This window comes from Schistocerca piceifrons, chromosome 8 (assembly GCF_021461385.2).
Source record: "Schistocerca piceifrons isolate TAMUIC-IGC-003096 chromosome 8, iqSchPice1.1, whole genome shotgun sequence".
Taxonomy (NCBI): domain Eukaryota; kingdom Metazoa; phylum Arthropoda; class Insecta; order Orthoptera; family Acrididae; genus Schistocerca; species Schistocerca piceifrons.
This window is the reverse complement of record NC_060145.1, coordinates 397,850,830-397,870,021: the sequence shown is the minus strand read 5'-3', so window position 1 is coordinate 397,870,021 and position 19,192 is coordinate 397,850,830.

The following is a 19,192-nucleotide window of genomic DNA, read 5'->3' as shown; positions in this document are numbered from 1 at the left end:
TCACCCAGGCAAAGAATGTTTCAATGCTGGGATGGGAAGGTTCTGACCCTCCTCAAGTTCTTCACTTACCAACGTACACTATTTTGGGTGCTCACTCAAAATTTTTCCTGTTGCTCGCACATCTCTTCCATTTGGACACCATTAAATCCTATAATCTCCTTAATGTGTCATCAAACCTTGCAAATCTGATTCTTTTCCTCGTTGCTCTGTGTTGCTTTTGAACAGTAGGGATGCCTTTTCGACTAAATAGATGCAGTGTGTCTTATAATGTCTAGAACTGCATTCTCATCAAAATTATAGCATTGAAACTTGCATTCCTCAGATCGTGGACACTTTTTACTTGTAGTATAAAACAATCTGAGACAAAAAACAAGTAGTGCATCACAAAGGAATTATCCAAATGGGGTGGAAATTGGGAGATGTGATGTAAATGTACAGACCAACAAATTGTTACAGTTTCAGAAAAACTGGGTGATTTATTCAAGAGAGACAGCCTCACAAACTGAGCAGTCAGTAATTCGTTGGCCCATCTTTTGCCCTTATGCAAGCAGTTATTCGGCTTGGCATCAACTAATTGAGTTGTTGGATTTCCTCCTGTGGTGTTTCATACTAAATTCTGTCCAATTAGTGTGTTAGTTTTTCATCTATTTAATTTGCTCCCATTTACAAATGAACTGCCACCTTGTTACGAAGACAGGTTGTATTTTCACAATATGGAATTGAACATATACAGACTGTGAAACTTATTTGACGTTTCTTGTTTGTAGTAAGGATTAATAGTACTTGACCTATAAATGCTTATACATTTAAGAGCAATTAAGAAACGAAAATCTTAAAATTAATGATTTATGAATAGAAGATAAGAATGTAGCAAGACAGAAAAGAGGTTATGACATATTATAAATTCAGAAAAAATTAAAATAACAAGCTTCTTGCATTTAAGAAGGAGAAAAAAAAGATAGTAGGAAAGTACATAGCTCTGTATTAGAGATTCCATCGCCTAACTCTCTTGTGCGTGAGGGCTCAGCAAATCATCCAGCCTGTCACATTCGAGGTAGCGTACAAAATATATCTTTAATATACATTTGATAAATTTATGTGTACAGATGTGTATTTGTATTACTCTTATATTATTTTTGTTAAAGTTCATGTGTGCTTTACACAGGGCATAATCAGTGTGCTATTTGTGCGTCTTTGACTTCCTTATTTCTACATGTTATGTGATGGTATCTGTTGTGTCGGTATCTGGGCCGACACCGTGAAGTTGAGATGGCTGAAAATGTACGCTAGACTAACGCAGACGGGCGTGAAGTACTGGAACAGGATACGTTATTAATGTTAGGAAGAAAAGTACTGAGCAGGATTAATATTTATCTTTAATATCATTGTGGTACATCGATCTTGACGATACACAGGAGACTTTAAGTACAATCACTGTATGGCTAATGGCGCCTTGCTAGTTCGTGGCCATTAACTTAGCTGATGGCTATTCTGTCTCTCGGCTAATGAGAGAGAAAGGCTTCGTACATCTGGTCGGTAGCTAGGTTCTCGTACAACTGGGACGAGTGCTCTCTCGTATCACGAGACCTGCCTTGGTGGTGGCGCTAGGTCTGCGATTACACAGTGGCGACACGCGGGTCCGACATGTACTAAATGGACCGCGGCCGATTTAAGCTACCACCTAGCAAGTGTGGTGTCTGGCGGTGACACCACAGTATCTGTGTTTTCGGTAAGGTAAAACCTTATCTAAGCCTAATAACTGATTGTATCATTTTTGTTACCAGTATTATTTTAAATAAGCTTAATAAACAATTACATCATTTAAATTACATGCATTACTCTAGATGTTTCTACATATATTAAAATATTTTGTGACATATGATCCATTTGTGTGTACCATAATTTAGTCTTATCTTACATTTAGGTCTGTATATTAATCTCACTGTTTGTATGTGCTTCAGTGTCTGAGTCTGTTTCCGTGTTTGTGTCTGTCTGTGTCATTCCAAGAATCCTTTTTCCATGTTTGTTTGCTATTATTCATGTATGTGATTGTCCTTGTTTGTATAATTCATGTAAGGCACATGATACGTTGTAAGTTACGTCATTTGCTATGCACCAATTGTTGAATTTGTCCTCTGCTGTCATACTCAATTAGGGGCCATATGCGTGTGAGTGTATCATAGGGTAAAGTGACATGTCCAGGAGTTCCTAGTTCTCTGCAGGTTCACTTGAGCATTCGGGTGAGACTAAACCGATGGAGGTGTTGTGGGTATGGACCATGGCCTATGAGGAAATTGACCTTGCCACATGTGTGATCTATATGTTTTAGCTTCATTCATTCCTTGATGTTTGGGAAAAATGTGTGGATGCGACACTTCTTTTCTGTTGAATCCCATTGTCTCTTCCGGGTATCATTTCACAAGTGGTTCAGTTAGCGCATTTCTATGATGTCATCTCTTATATATAAAGCTGGTGGGATTTGCGTTTGTCTTAACTTTGTGAATAGCATAGGCCAGCAAAGGTTGTCAAAAGTGCCAGATATATCAATTAATATTGCCACCACATATTTGTTCTGTGTGCTCTGAGTTGTGTTAAGCCCTATTTACTGTATTAATTGCCACCACGTATGTGTTCTGTGTACTCTGAGCTATGTGTAAAACCCTACGTACTGTAATTCTATAGGCCTGTGCATACTGATGTGAACTGAGTCCCAGAAGTTGGCTGTGTGACTGTAGCCTGTCACACAGTAGTCCCTCCTGGAATTTGCCTAGTATATTTAGTAGACAGATTGATCTATATGATTTTGGGTCTGTTGAGTCTTTGTCCTCTAATTTTTTGATGATCACTGCATTGGCCATCTTTCAACAGACGGGTATTCTCCTTTGCTGTAAAGAGTCATTAAGTGTGTCAGGTAGAGGACGATATGTCATATGGCAGATTTAATGGTTTCTGAGTGGACCTCACCTGGTCCCGGAGCTTTTCTGTCTTTTAAGTTTCATAATTGCCAGTGCAATCTCCTCATGAGCAAAAGGAATACTGAATCCACAATTTAAATAGTTGGTGTCCATTTGTCTGGGTAGGTCTATATGATGGTGTTGGTTGTGTGAAGGGTAATCATACGGTAGCAGGTTGTTTAGCAGGTGCTTCACCGAACATCTCCACCACCGTCATTGTGCCGTTTGGTCGTTTTAATGTTGACATTGCGGTTGGTGTTTTAACTCTCTCAGTTTGTATTTTGAAGAGCTGTCCCCATATGATTTTCAATACTTTGGTCCTGACAAAACTGTCCAACCGGTCCTGCCTTGGTTTTTGTAATTCGTCTTTGCATCGTTGTTTGGCTTCAAGATATTGTTGTAGTCTGACTTCTTTTTCTTGTGTTGTCTTTGCTAGCTGGTAATACCATCTTTTATCCCGCGAGTCCTTCTTAAGTTTTGTTAATAATGTCGACTACGGTATACTTTGTTTAGGTATGTCGTTGATTTGTGGGATTGCAGCGATTTAAGCTATCTGTTGTAGGTCAGTTAGTATGTGTGCACTGTAATCAACATCCACTATATTCCTTGGAAGAGTTTTTCAACAGTGGTTCTAGTGAATGGAAAAAATAATAAATATTGTTATGTTTTATATATAATTTTGCCTAAATTTAATCTTCTTTTTATGTTCTCAGTTAACTGCACATTTAATTTTGTGTTTTACTTAAAGTACATATTTTGCCAAAATGAAACTTTATGTGTGTGATCTACACGGTCTTATAAACATTTTGCTTTATGGTATTTTCATTTGCTGCTATGAAGTTTTACTTTCTTGTTTAGTTATATTTCATTTTCTGTATGTTCTATGTGTTTTTGTGCACTGCATAAATATTTTCTTTTATTTGTAATATAAATTTTGTATGTGGTGTTGTATAAATGTTAGTTGATAAACATTGTATATGTGACGCAGTTTGTCCAGCCGTGGCTGGTAAATGATGAACATATAGTAATAAAGTAATAATAGTTCCTTGGGTGGTGTGTCAGGGGAATTCTATAGCAGGGCCTCTGAGGACAACCTTTTTTTTTTTTTTTTTTTTTTTTTTTCACCTTCTCTCTCTCTCTTTCCCTATGCTTGTCTCGTTCGCTCCGCCCATCTGAAGCTTTTCCACAACATCACCTCCGTTTTACTCATTATTGCCAAATGTTTATGAACAGTGGGCAGAGAGCTTAGTTTGATGGGACAAGATTACCGGGACATAAGAGATTTAAATAATTATAATAACTTTTTTTGCAGTAATGCTACTAAGATCTCGAAAAAGGGATCGGCTGAACTCTTAGAGCACTTTTTAAATTCAAAGAGGAATACTTCCACACAATCTAGTCTTCGAACACGATAAAACAGAAGAAATACTTTCACATACATATATGGAACCAGACACAGAAATAATCTTCGCAGCTTCTACATGCAGCTTAGGAAACTTTTCATTCAACAAATTCTGGCAGAATTCGAGCAAACCTTGGGTACTGTAAAATAAACACTTTCGGTGATAGTAGATTTGCAAATCGATTAGACTGAAATGTAAATCGAATGGTGCTTTACAAACTCATCAAGTATTGGCTGCAGCTTAGTAATTTCCTGTAATAAAACAAAAAAACAAATGAAACTAATGTATAAAGTAGCTTTGAAATACTGAAAGCTGAGATGTTTTAGTAAACACATACTGTTGTCTAATATAACACTTGTACATTTAACAAAATCGACTTTATTTTGCTGTTAGTGATATACCGATACATTACTTGGAATCGGTTGCTAATCTCATTTTCAAACTATTGTAGCACCTCAACGTATTTTTCAAAGAGCGCTCCTTCCTGCACAGATGCTGTCAAACAAGATCATAGTACCGTACTGAATAAACCACTTTTAAAAATCAGGATGCCTTATTTAAGAAAAAAAATATGTATAGCTTACCTAGCTCAGGGAAGTGATGCGTACTTTCCTCTGAAATATTGTTTTTGAGGAACTGAAGTTTGTGTTGAATAGCTTTTATTTTGACGACCATATTGTTGATGAGATTATTTTCTTTTTGGAGTTTCAGACTTGCCAGCAAATCATTTAGGAAAGCCACAATGTCTGTTTGAAATTCTAAATCAGCTACCCATTTGGGGCCGTGTAAAAGTGGCTCCAAACGTTCTTTGCCGTCCACCAACTGAGCCACGGAGTGTCATCCTCCAAAAGCTCTGGAAATCACTATTCCTTTGCTCAGCTAACATACCTCAGCATGATAGGTAATATCGGGATATTCCTCTTCAAATGAAATCAAAAATTCCTTGAACTGATAATGAATGAGCTCGTAGAACGAATATACTCTGCCTCATATCGTGTAGGGGGCCCGCGAGCATGCAGAAGTGCCACAACACGACGTGGCATGGACTCGACTAATGTCTGAAGTAGTACTGGAGGAAATTAACATCATGAATCCTGCAGGGCTGTCCATAAATCCGTAAGAGTATCACACGGTTGATATCTCTTCTGAACAGCACGTTGCAAGGCACCCACACATTCTCAATAATGTTCATGTGTGGGGGAGTGTGGCGGCCAGCAGAAGTGTTTAAATTCAGGAGAGTGTTCCTGAGGCCACTCTGTAGCAGTTCTGGACTTGTGGGGTGTCGCAGTGTTCTGCTGTGCTGGAATTTCCCAAGTCCGTCGGAATGCACAATGGACATGAACTACGAGGTGCATTCAAGTTCTAAGGGTTCCGATTTTTTTTCTCCGGGCTGGAATGAGATAGAAACATGCACATTGTTTTAAAATGAGGCCGCGTTCATTGTCAATACGTCCCAGAGATGGCAGCACCGTACGGCAGATGGAATTTTACCGCCAGCGGCGAGAATGAGAACTGTTTTAAATACTTAAAATGGCGACGTTTTCCTTACTTGAACAGCGTGCAATCATTCGTTTTCTGAATTTGCGTGGTGTGAAACCAATTGAAATTCATCGGCAGTTGAAGGACACATGGGGTGATGGAGTTATGGATATGTTGAAAGTGCTTTCGTGGGTGCAACAGTTTAATGAAGGCAGAACATCGTGTGACAACAAACCGAAACAACCTCGGGCTCGCACAAGCTGGTCTGACGACATGATCGAGAAAGTTGAGAGAATTGTTTTGGGGGATCGCTGAATGACTGTTGAACAGATCGCCTCCAGAGTTGGAATTTCTGTGGGTTCTGTGCACACAATCCTGCATGACGACCTGAAAATGCGAAAAGTGTCATCCAGGTGGGTGCCACGAATGCTGACGGACGACCACATGGCTGCCCGTGTGGCATGTTTCCAAGCAATGTTGACGCGCAATGACAGCATGAATGGGACTTTCTTTTCGTCGGTTGTGACAATGGATGAGACGTGGATGCCATTTTTCAATCCAGAAACAAAGCGCCAGTCAGCTCAATGGAAGCGCACAGATTCACCGCCACCAAAAAAATTTCGGGTAACCGCCAGTGCTGAAAAAATGATGGTGTCCATGTTCTGGAACAGCGAGGGCGTAATCCTTACCCATTGTGTTCCAAAGGGCACTACGGTAACAGGTGCATCCTACGAAAATGTTTTGAAGAACAAATTCCTTCCTGCACTGCAACAAAAACGTCTGGGAAGGGCTGCACGTGTGCTATTTCACCAAGACAACGCACCCGCACATCGAACTAACGTTACGCAACAGTTTCTTCGTGATAACAACTTTGAAGTGGTTCCTCATGCTCCCTACTCACCTGACCTGGCTCCTAGTGACTTTTGGCTTTTTCCAACAGTGAAAGACACTTTCCGTGGCCGCACATTCACCAGCCGTGCTGCTGTTGCCTCAGCGATTTTCCAGTGGTCAGAACAGACTCCTAAAGAAGCCTTCGCCGCTGCCATGGAATCATGGCGTCAGCGTTGTGAAAAATGTGTACGTCTGCAGGGCGATTACGTCGAGAAGTAACGCCAGTTTCATCGATTTCGGGTGAGTAGTAGAGTCATATCTAGACGTATCAGAGGTCCCATATCACTCCAACTGCACACGTCCCACACCATTACAGAGCTTCCACAAGCTTGAACAGACCCCTGCTGGCATCCAGGGTACATGGATTCATGAGGTTGTCTCCATGCCTGCACACATCCATCTGCCTGACACAATTTGGAACGAGACTCGTCTGACCAGGCAACATGTTGCCAGTCATCAATCGATCAGTGTCAGTTTTGATGGGCCAAGGCAATGCGTAAAGCTTTGTGTCGTGCAGTCATCAAGGGTACACAGTGGGCCTTCGGCTCCAAAAGCCCTAATCGATGATGTTTTGTTGAATGGTTCGCATGCTGACACTCGTTGATGGCCCAGCATTGACATCCGCAGCAATTTGCACATCTGTCACGTTGAACGATTCTCTTCAGTCGCTGTTGGTCCCGTTCTTGCAGGATCTTTTGTCGGCCACAGCGATGTCGGAGATTTGATGTTTTATCGGATTCCTGATATTCGCAGTACACTCGTGAAATGGTCGTACGTAAAATCCCCACTTCATTGCTATCCCGGAGATGCTGTGTCCCATCACTTGTGCGCAGACTATAATACCACATTCAAACTCACTTAAATCCTGATGACTTGTCATTGTTGCAGCAGCAACCGATCTAAGAACTTTTGCCGACCGCAGCGCCGCATTCTGCTTTTTTACGTGTGCCTATATCAGTTTCTTCGGCGCTTCAGCGTAGTTCACGATACGCACCGCTGCGTTCATCGTGTCTTGAAGACCGACAACTTTAACTCAAAGAGCTTCTTGGTGTGGAGAGGAAGATAAATTCGACATGTTAAGCTCTTTCCACAGTAGGCGAATAAACCCTTTTGCTCTACCGTGCATTGCTGATACGCCATTTGTGGTTATGGGATACATCTTTTCCCAGGTGAACCCTATTCCTTCAATTGCCATTTCGACCGTTTGTAAAATACCCGCCCTCTAGCAGTGTCTTTCACTGAAATTATACCCAGGAGCTCTCCCGTTATATGTAGGTCATCGTCCATGCCACGCAAAAAAACTGACTATCTGAGCCGTGACGCTAATATCCGTAGTCTCATCAAGCGCAGTGGCGTATTTACGCCAGGGCTTTTCAGTCTTGGCTGCCTTTTGTTCATGCAAATTACCGGCAATGTCATTGATTGGCCGAGGTATTGTCACACTGGAAAGTGGTATTCTGCTGTATGCGGGAGCTAATGTGAATTTCATTGTCTCTACTGCATCGAACAAAATATTCTTACTTAATGGCCCTTCCATAAACGGCTTCCCAGCATTTGCCAAACGTAGAGCAACTTTATAACTAGCTCTAAGAGTCATTTCGCAGCATTCTTCACATTCTTCGCCCTACATTAGAGAGAGAATATTGTGTTAGAAATAATACATGCAAAAATAAAAAGAAGTAGATGTCTGAGAGAAACGTAAACAAACTTCAGTTCATTTCACAGGACCTTTAACGAAACTGATCGTGCTGGAATACAGATACAAACCAAATTTGTGGACACAAAATTCTCTCCTGCAAGAGTTTGCAACTTCCTTAACGCTTCCTCTCTGTCGTCTCCTACGATTCCATTATATTTTCCTGAATGCAGTTTTCTGTACACACGATTTTCTGACACATGTAATTGCTGTTCCACAGATTAGACATTTGGTTTTATCGTCACAACTAACAAAAATAAGGGGTTGGGTTGGGTTGGGTTGTTTGTGAGAAGAGACCAAACAGCGAGGTCATCGGTACAAAAATAAGGAAGTTCTCACTCCGGTTTTAAAGGACTTTCGAAAATCTTTGCTTTTTTCGGAGCAAGTTGTTCCATTATTCTAGTAACTGGCTTGCGCTTATCTATGTCAATGTTAAGACACCGTCTGTCAACGCACACGATAGCGCACCAAGGCGGCTTACGATGCACGCCGAGTTGAGGCGAATCGACTGATGCACCATTCAAACACTCTCTGCACATCGCTTCGCGCGCACGCGGTTTTCCATGCGTGAGAGGCGCTGTTCTATAGTGTCTTTTAGTGTCTGCTAGTTTGCCCTCTTCGCGGGTGTTATTGAGTGAATGTGTTTGTATTTATGTGTGTAGCTGTGAGTATAATTATTGCATTGTGATCGCTGTGTGTTGCTCTGCCATGTACCTGCTAATCAGCGATATGTGTTACAGATGTTCCGTTTGCTTATGAAATGTCTATGTTATTGATAGCTTAGGTATTTCCACAGTATATCGGGGCTTGCCCTGCCTTACTGAGCACACAAAGGCTGCCCTCATTTAGGATGTCAGTTATTGCTTGTCCTTTGGCATCTGACCTATCAGCATGCCAGAGTGTTGAGCATAGAGCATACGATAATGTCCACGAGAATGAGTAGTCATCTGACCCTAGAGAATGTTGCTATTTCCCTAAAAGGGTCTGCAAAGGGCTCATTGTTATAAGATTACTGTGCTTATAATGATGTGACTATCCATGATTCCCATCCCAGTGTAATTTCTGCCGTTAGAAAGTGTTCAGTAGATAGTTCTGTTTATTTTTGTCACTGTAATTCGTGTGTTTGTTACCACGACTGCTGCTTTAGCGTTCTTTACATATGTGATTGTCATATATGTGTTAGGAGACCAGGTATTTTACCGTCACGCATGTAGGTTTCCTATAAACAGACGACGTCCGCTTGTACTTCGTCCATCAGCTTGCTTGGTTCCGTACTAGCAGCTCTACTCCTCACACAATTGAGTTGCACGACCTTCACGGCGGGGCATATCTTGTGTAGGCAAAGCTTTTCCGTCCTGTTTCTTTAAGATCAAAGTACCGTAAATGCGCCCGTGTGCTCTGCTAAATCCTTGTAGATGTGATTTACGACCAAACCCTCTCCTCTTCGAGTGCATACCACCCCCAGGATCTACAGAGCTCTAGTTTGTCAGCTGAGAAGTTTCTGTTCGCAGGACCTTGTGATCAGTTTGTTACGTAGTTGAGTAACGTTAAATCGTCAAAATCCCGAGCTGGTTGAAGAGTCTTGCGCATAATGCTCCAAGCGTTCCCAATTTGGGGAGAGATGCGGCGACCTTGCTTGCCAAGGTACGGTTTGGCTAGCACGAAGACAAGCAATAGAAACTCTCACCCTATGGGAGCATTATCTTGCTGACAGGTGAGCCCAGGATGGCTTGCCATCGGCACGTAGATTATCGTTGGCGTACAGCTATGCCGTAAGAATGCCGCAAATGACAACTAAAGTAATCCTGATACGAAATGAAATGGCTACTCAGAGAATCATACCTGGTTGTTGGGCTGTAAAGTGTCGCACCACTGTCTGGGGCGTCTCCAGACATGATCTCAGTTCGAAAGGGGACTCATCATTGAAGACAGTTCTACTCCAGTCAAAGAGACGCCCTAGTTTCTCTTTTCTGACGAAGGCTTCGGCCAAAAGCTTAATGTATAGCAGTGTTTTCGTTGTGCCTGTCTGCAGCTCAACGCGTCATTTTTACGGTGAGTAGCAACTTATCCTTTCCATAATTGATGAATTGGCAAATTCTTGGAGATAGACGGCAATTAACCCACGAAAGCCTGCTTACAGGGCTCCAACAACCGGCATTAATTCGTCTACATTTACATCCACATAGACACTCCGCAAACCACCGTGCAATGCCTACCTGCACCACTACTACTCAGTTCCTTTCCTGTTCCAGTCACAAATACAGCCTGTCTATATGCCCCCGTATGAGCCCTAATTTCTCGTATCTCATCTTCGTGGTCCTCATGCGCAATGGTATGTTGGCGACAGTAGAATCGTTTGGCAGTCAGCTTCAAATGCCGGTTCACTAAATTTTCTCAATAATGTTTCTTGAAAAGAACGTCGCTTTCCCTTCAAGGATTCCTATTTTAGTTCCCGAAGCATCTCTGTAACACGTGTTGCTCGAACCTACCAGCAACAAATCTAGCAACCCGCCTCTGAATTGCTTCGATGTCTTATTTCAATTCGACCTGGTACGGATCCCAAACACTCGAGCAGTACTCAAGAATAGGTCGCACCAGCGCCCTATACGTGGTCGCCTTTACAGGTGAACCACTCTTTCCTAAAATTCTCCCAATAAACGAAACTCCACTATTCGCCTTCCCTACCACAGCTCTCACATCCTCTTTTCATTTTATATCGCTTTGCAGCGTTACGCCCAGATATTCAAACGAATTGACTGTGTCAAGCAGGAAACTAGTAATACCATACCCGAACATTACAGGTTTGTTCTTCCTACTCACCCGTATTAACTTAACATTTTTCCACGTTTAGCGCTAGCTGTCATTCATCACAACAACTGGAAATTTTATCTAAGTCGTATCTTCCTACAGTCATTCTACTTCGACACCTTACCATACGTCATGGCATCATCAGTAAACAGCCGCAGATTGAGGCCCACCCTGCCCACCAAATCTGTCTCTGACGAACACTCGCCGACGAGCATGGAGGACAACATACCGGTTTTTATTACTTACGAAGTGTTCGAGCCACTCACATATTTGTGAACTTATTCCATATGCTCGTATCTTCGTTAACAGCCTGCAATTCTAGTCCAGAAATATTCTTCAACTCCGTATGTAACACTCCCGCAGAGACCGTGAAGACAAGATTAGATTAAAACACACCATGCACAGAGCGATTTAGGCAGGCATATTTCTTGCACTTGATACGCGATTGGAATGGAATGAAAGCCTAATAGTGGAAACAATGGAAAGTACCATTTCCCATGTACTTCACTGTCGCTTTCGGAGAATGGATGTAGATATGGATGCAGGGCGCTACCCACTGTGATCAAGGAACCATTAGGGGGTGTGCCTATGGACCGGGAATATATGGAGTGCCTTGTGGAACGTGGCAAGCAAAAACAGATTTCTCATTATTCATGGCGTATTTCAACCAGATATAGCATACCGTAATGATAGACGGAAGGGAAACTGGTTATAGTCCGACAGAGTTGGTAGTGTGGTAATGGGTTTAATCCTCATCAATGTTAGAAACATTTACGATGATGCCAAGTATGTGAGCTGTAATAGTACACTACTGGCCATTAAAATTGCTAGACCACGAAGATGACGTGCTACAGACCCGAAATTTAAAAGACAAGAAGAAGATGCTGTGATATGCAAATGATTTGCTTTTCAGAGCATTCACACAAGTTTGGCGCCGGTGGCAACACCTACAACGTGCTGACATGAGGAAAGTTTCCAACCTGTCTCTCATACACAAACAGCAGTTGACCGGCATTGCCTGGTGAAACGTTGTCGTGATGCCTCGTGTAAGGTGGAGAAATGCTTACCATCACGTTTCCAGCTTTAATAAAGGTCGGATTGTGGCCTATCGCGATTGAGGTTTATAGTATCGGGGCATTGCTGCTCGCGTTGGTCGAGATCCTATGGATGTTAGTAGAATATGGAATCGGTGGGTTCAGGAGGGCAATACGGAACGCCGTGCTGGATCCCAACGGCTTCGTATCACTAGCAGTCGAGATGACAGGCATCGTATCCGCATGGCTGTAACGGATCGTGCAGCCACGTCTCGATCCCTGAGTCAACAGATGGGGACGCTTGCAAGACAACAACCATCTGCACGAACAGTTCGACGACGTTTGCAGCAGCATGGACTATCAGCTCGGAGACCGTGGCTGCGGCTGCCCTTGACGCTGCATCACAGACAGGAGCGCCTGTGATGGTGTACTCAACAACGAATCTGGGTGCACGAATGGCAAAACGTAATTGTTTCGGATGAATCTAGGTTCTGTTTACAGCCTCATGATGGTCGCATCCGTGTTTGGCGACGTCGCGATGAACGCACATTGGAAGCTTGTATTCGTCATCGCCATACTGGCGTATCAACCAGCGTGATGGTATGGGGTGCCATTGGTTACACGTCTCGGTCACCTCTTGTTCGCATTGACGGCACTTTGGACAGTGGACGTTACATTTCAGATGTGTTACGACCCGTGGCTCTACCCTTCATTCGATCCCTGCGAAACCCTACATTTCAGCAGAATAATGCACGACCGCATGTTACAGGTCCCGTACGGGACTTTCTGGATGCAGAAAATGTTCGACTGCTGCCCTGGCCAGCACATTCTCCAGATCTCTCACCAACTGAAACGTCTGGTCTATGGTGGCCGAGCAACTGGATCGTCACAATACGCCAGTCACTGCTCTTGATGAACTGTGGTATCGTGTTGAAGCTGCATGGGCAGCTGTACCTGTACACGCCATCCAAGCGCTGTTTGGCTCAATGCCCAGGCATATCAAGGCCGTTATTACGGCCAGAGGTGGTTGTTTCGGGTACTGATTTCTTAGGATGTATGCACCCAAATTGCGTGAAAATGTACTCACTTGTCAGTTTTAGTAAAATATATTTGTCCAATGAATAGCCGTTTATCAGCTGCATTTCTTCTTGGTGTAGCAATTTTAATGACCAGTAGTGTACATATAATTTTATTGATTGCCAGTGTATAGAAAACAATATTAACTGTTAATAGTTGAATTTTGATGTCCATTATAATTATCCGGGCTGTTATGCCATGGTCGGTTGATGAATTCTGTGTCGATTCCCAACGTTTCGTCTCCGACTGCGGGAGACATCTTCAAGGGGGTCCGTAGCTCAATGGAAGGTCCAACACACCCACTGGCTCGCTACTGACTGCCGCTAAATTCCGTGTCCGCGTGCTCCCACTTCAGTGCAATTGGCCGCTGTCCGTCACCGTCGATCGCCGTTGCCATCACCCAGTAGTAGACGGGTGGTACACATCTTCTTTAACACCGGCATCCATATACCGTTTAATTTCACACTCTCCTCCTTTCGGTTGAAATTATTGGGTGTATAGCGATTTCGATTGCCTCCCTGTAGAGCCTTTCGTAATATCCGCTTGTGGCCGCTAGTACTTGCGTCTCCTCGAAACGAATATTGTGGTTCCCTGGCTGGAAAGCATGCTCTGCAACAGCTGATCGTTCCGTTTCTCCTCTTCTACAATTTCCCTTATGCTCCTCCAAACGTTTAGAAACAGTTCTTTTAGTGGTACCCACATAAACATCACCACAGCTGCATGGGATCCTATACACTCCAGCTTTTTCCAGTGGTTTGCGAGCGTCCTTGGCAGGCTTAAGGTATTCCTGTATCTTCCTGGTGGGCTTGTAAATTACGGTAATATTCCGCTTCGTCAAGATCCTCCCTATTCTTTCCGTTACATTTTTAACAAACGGCAGGAAAACCTTAGATTGCCCGCATCTCGTGGTCGTGCGGTAGCGTTCTCGCTTCCCACGCCCGGGTTCCCGGGTTCGATTCCCGGCGGGGTCAGGGATTTTCTCTGCCTCGTGATGGCTGGGTGTTGTGTGATGTCGTTAGGTTTAAGTAGTTCTAAGTTCTAGGGGACTGATGACCATAGATGTTAAGTCCCATAGTGCTCAGAGCCATTTGAACCAATTTGAAAACCTTAGATTTTGCAGTAGCCTGTACGTCAGTATGATTTCTGCGTGGCTGCCTCAACGCACGTTTTATTTCGGCGGACGAATATCCGTTCTTCATTGGTGCATTGTGGAGATGTTCCATCTCAGCGTCGAGCAACTCAGGTTTACAAATATTTCTAGCTCTGTCCGCTAACGTCTTGATAACACCCCACTTCTGTTGTGGGTGGTGGTTCGAATTCCGGTGCAAATAACGGTCCGTGTGCGTGGGTTTGCGGTATACTGAGTGGCCCAAACTACCATTTTCGTTTCTAAAAACAAGCACATCGAGGAAATGTAACTTGCCGTCTACCTCCTCCTCCATTGTAAACTGAATTCTCGAGTTTATACTGTTCAGATGTTCGTGGAACCGGCTTAGTTCCTCCCTACCATGTCTCCACAGCACAAACGTGTCATCCGCGTATCGGAACCATACATTTGGTTTTTTGCTGGCACTACCTAAGGCCTGTTCTTCCAATTTCTCCATAAAGAAGTTTGCAATTACGGGACTTAGGGGGCTTCCCATAGCCACGCCATCCGTTTGCTCATAAAACTGTTCATTCCACTTGAAGTATGTGGTCGTCAAACAACATTTAAACAGTTCTGAAATATCGGCAGGAAAAATTCGATCCAGCTGTTCCAATATATCATTAAGTGGAACCATGGTAAACAGCAATACCACATCGAAGCTGACCAATATGTCCTCCGGCTGGACCACTATGCCATTCAATCTGCTGATGAAATGTGTCGAATTCTTTATATATATATATATATATATATATATATATATATATGTATATATATATATATATATATATATATATAGAGAGAGAGAGAGAGAGAGAGAGAGAGAGAGATAGTGCGTTGAGGCAGCCACGCAGAAATCATACTGACGTACAGGCTACTGCAAAATCTAAGGTTTTCCTGCCGTTTGTTAAAAATGTAACGGAAAGAATAGGGAGGATCTTGACGAAGCGGAATATTACCGTAATTTACAAGCCCACCAGGAAGATACAGGAATACCTTAAGCCTGCCAAGGACGCTCGCAAACCACTGGAAAAAGCTGGAGTGTATAGGATCCCATGCAGCTGTGGTGATGTTTATGTGGGTACCACTAAAAGAACTGTTTCTAAACGTTTGGAGGAGCATAAGGGAAATTGTAGAAGAGGAGAAACGGAACGATCAGCTGTTGCAGAGCATGCTTTCCAGCCAGGGAACCACAATATTCGTTTCGAGGAGACGCAAGTACTAGCGGCCACAAGCGGATATTACGAAAGGCTCTACAGGGAGGCAATCGAAATCGCTAAACACCCAAATAATTTCAACCGAAAGGAGGAGGGTGTGAAATTAAACGGTATATGGATGCCGGTGTTAAAGAAGATGTGTACCACCCGTCCACTACTGGGTGATGGCAACGACGATCGACGGCGACGGACAGCGGCCAATTGCACTGAAGTGGGAGCGCGCGGACACGGAATTTAGCGGCAGTCAGTAGCGAGCCAGTGGGTGTGTTGGACCTTCCATTGAGCTACGGACCCCCTTGAAGATGTCTCCCGCAGTCGGAGACGAAACGTTGGGAATCGACACAGAATTCATCAACCGACCACGGCATAACAGCCCGGATAATTATAATGGAAATGATATTTCCGGCCGTGAAAGTCTACATTTTAGTAGTTGAATTTTGACTAAGAATGGATATATCTGTTTGAATTTTAGATAGCAAACAGGCTGCATTCTAATCAGTACATACATTATAAAAGTAAGTGTAGAATATGCGTCCCTCTAACACCCAGAAACGAGTCCTGGTACTATCAAGGGAGTCATATGTCGTGGTAGCCGTCTATCCCCCATCCATGAAGGTTCCCGTTTTTACCTGAAGCAAGTGCTTTTGAAGATATAAGGGCTGGAAAGTTTCGCCCTCTACAAGTTTCTAGAACATTCCAGAATCCAAGATGTGCTGGAGTGTTTGAGAATAGTTTGAAACATTCAGAAAGATTTCAGAATGTTCGGAAACATCCCAGCTCATCCCAGATTATTGTGGAATATTCCAGAACACTCTCGGTGGTTGTGAAATGTTCTGGAACATGGTGGATCATTCGAAGCCTTTTTGGTAAATTCTGGAATTCGCCATCGGTGGGGCTACCCATTGGTAGGGGTTATATAAAGCAAGACCCTTCGTGGATTCTAACGTCAGTTTTTTTATCAGTGACGAAGGGAAGAACCGAAAAAATAGTACAGCGACTAAATAAAAACAAACAGTGAAGTGTGAGTAGTCCGAGTGATACAGTGACTGAATATAAATCGAAAATAAAGTATGACAGGTGTGTGAAGTGTACTTAGTATTTGTAAATAAAAAGTTGATTTGATTTATATTTTTAGACAATGCCCAAACGTGAAAGAGGAGATCTTGCTAGTTCTGAAGCAAAACGGCGAAAACAAAAGAACAGCAAAAAAACGAAACACTGAAGAACCAACAATTGCGTCACAATCTTATAATAAAAGACTGCGACCTCAAACCAGCCCGAAAGCCGCAAGTTTGTGTGTTGATTGGGATACTGCAATGGTTAAGGAAGCAGTTCTGGCTTTCAGATGAATCCTAGGTCGGACAAAGTTATAGTCAAGTAACTTCCGGAGAAAAAGAAGAAACCATAACAATTGTCCACTTGTTGCAATGCTGAAGGCCATTCCTCCGACGTGAATTTTTAAAGGTAAAAGAAAGAAGCCTGAATGGGAGGATGGACTTCCAAACGGCTCAATTATACTTATGACTGAAAAAGCAGGGTATGTCAACTCTTATATATTCACGAGCTGGATGGAAGATCACTTTTGTTCCAAGAAACAACAAGAAAAGTGGTTCTGGTTCTCAATGGACATACCTAACACTCTACTGATCCTAATATGCTACAGCTTGCTACGGATAATGGTGTGATCTTGATTTGTTTACCTCCTCATTCAACGCACTATCTTCAGCCACTTGACAGGCTTGGTTTCAAACCACGGAAACAATCTTTTTACAGGGCAATGTGCAAGTCGACATTGTCTCGCCCTGGATGTAAAGTCTCAAAAGCACATTTCCCGCTCTTCATTAGTGAAGCGTGGAAGAAAGTTACACTGCCATCCAAGGCTCATTCTGGGTCTGAAGCTTGTGGCTTGTACACCTCAACCTTAAAAGAATTCCAGAGAAGACATTTCAAGTTTCTGACACGGTTGCTAATGTTGAGGCAGACAGGAACGATGGAGGTAACCTCGACAGCAGGGGACGTGCTCGGGCTCTTCTCCCACAGACAGACAACAGCGCACTTGAAGCAGAGACTGAGAATAACCCGATGCCAGGAACACTCTTTAAAGACATTAGTCCTTGCGCCCATCTTGGACCCACAGAAACGGCTGAAGTTGTCACAGAACACAGTCGAACTGAAGAAGCAAGAGCCAGGTCACGGCGAATTAGGTTTAAAAGCAAGAAGTCCATTGTAAGGCAACCTAAGATCAGCGAACCAGGCGGGTCACAGAATGACAGTGTGCTATGGATTACTACGATAAAAATGGAGCACAGGTAGATTAGTTTCAGTGTGCATGTACAAAAAATGGTTGCATGAAACCCGTACAGAAGAAGACAACGTGCGCAATAATTGCCCAAAAAGGCTCTGGTTTAATGTGGAAGCAATCTTGTTATTTGCCAGTTTACTAAATCATTAACATGTTTATTTCATATTTTCGTTTTTATAATTTATTAAATTTGATTTCGAATTATGTATTTAGCTACATCGTATCATAAATCCACAAAACTAGCGCTGGAGTCTGCTTCCGATATAACTACCATCTCACCCCGATGATCGGAGTGAGATGCCTAAACCACACTATTCATAAAAAGGTTCAAAACGCATGTGATTTGTAATGGTAGCATAACACCAACTGACAAGTACACAGAAAAGGCTCTTCAGTGAACACCAATTTAGTGTCGAATCTATACTCCATATTGTAACTAAAGTTCTGATTCTGCAAACCTTAAGTTGGCCATCTCCCCCCGATCTACAAAATTGCAGTTCTTATTGGAGAAGTCTTCATTTAGTAGTTCTTATACTGAAATATCTTGCATACATATGCATTGTCCAGTCACATTAAAGTGACCACCCCCTATGTTCGATGTCAGCGCGCAATAACCACTCACAGACGCCAGTTGGCGGCACTGGCTGTGGAGGGTATATGAAGCATGTCGGGGAGGATGTGGAAAACAGTTGTTGTCATGATGCGGAAAAGGAGCGATATATCTGCCTTCCAAAACGACATTATCATTGGCTTTCGGGCCAAGGGTGGAGGCATTTCCGAAACTGCTAAGTCTGTAAACTTGTAAGTAGGCTGTTTAGGTTTTCATGTTGGTAACGTCATGTAGCGCTCTGTATGAAAATCTCTGGCTGTGCTGTGTGCAGTCTGTGGCTGGTTGGCATTGTTGGAATATTCGCTATTGTAGTGTTGGGCAGTTGGATGTGAACAGCGCGTAGCGTTGTGCAGTTGGAGGTGAGCCGCCAGCAGTGGTGGACGTGGGGAGAGAGATGGCAGAATTTTGAGAGCGGACGATCTGGACGCGTGTCCATCAGAAAGAGTAAATTTGTAATACTGGATATCATAAACTGATATATATATATATGATAACTTTTGAACATTATTAAGGTAAATACATTGTTTGTTCTCTATCAAAATCTTTCATTTGCTAACTACCCCTATCGGTAGTTAGT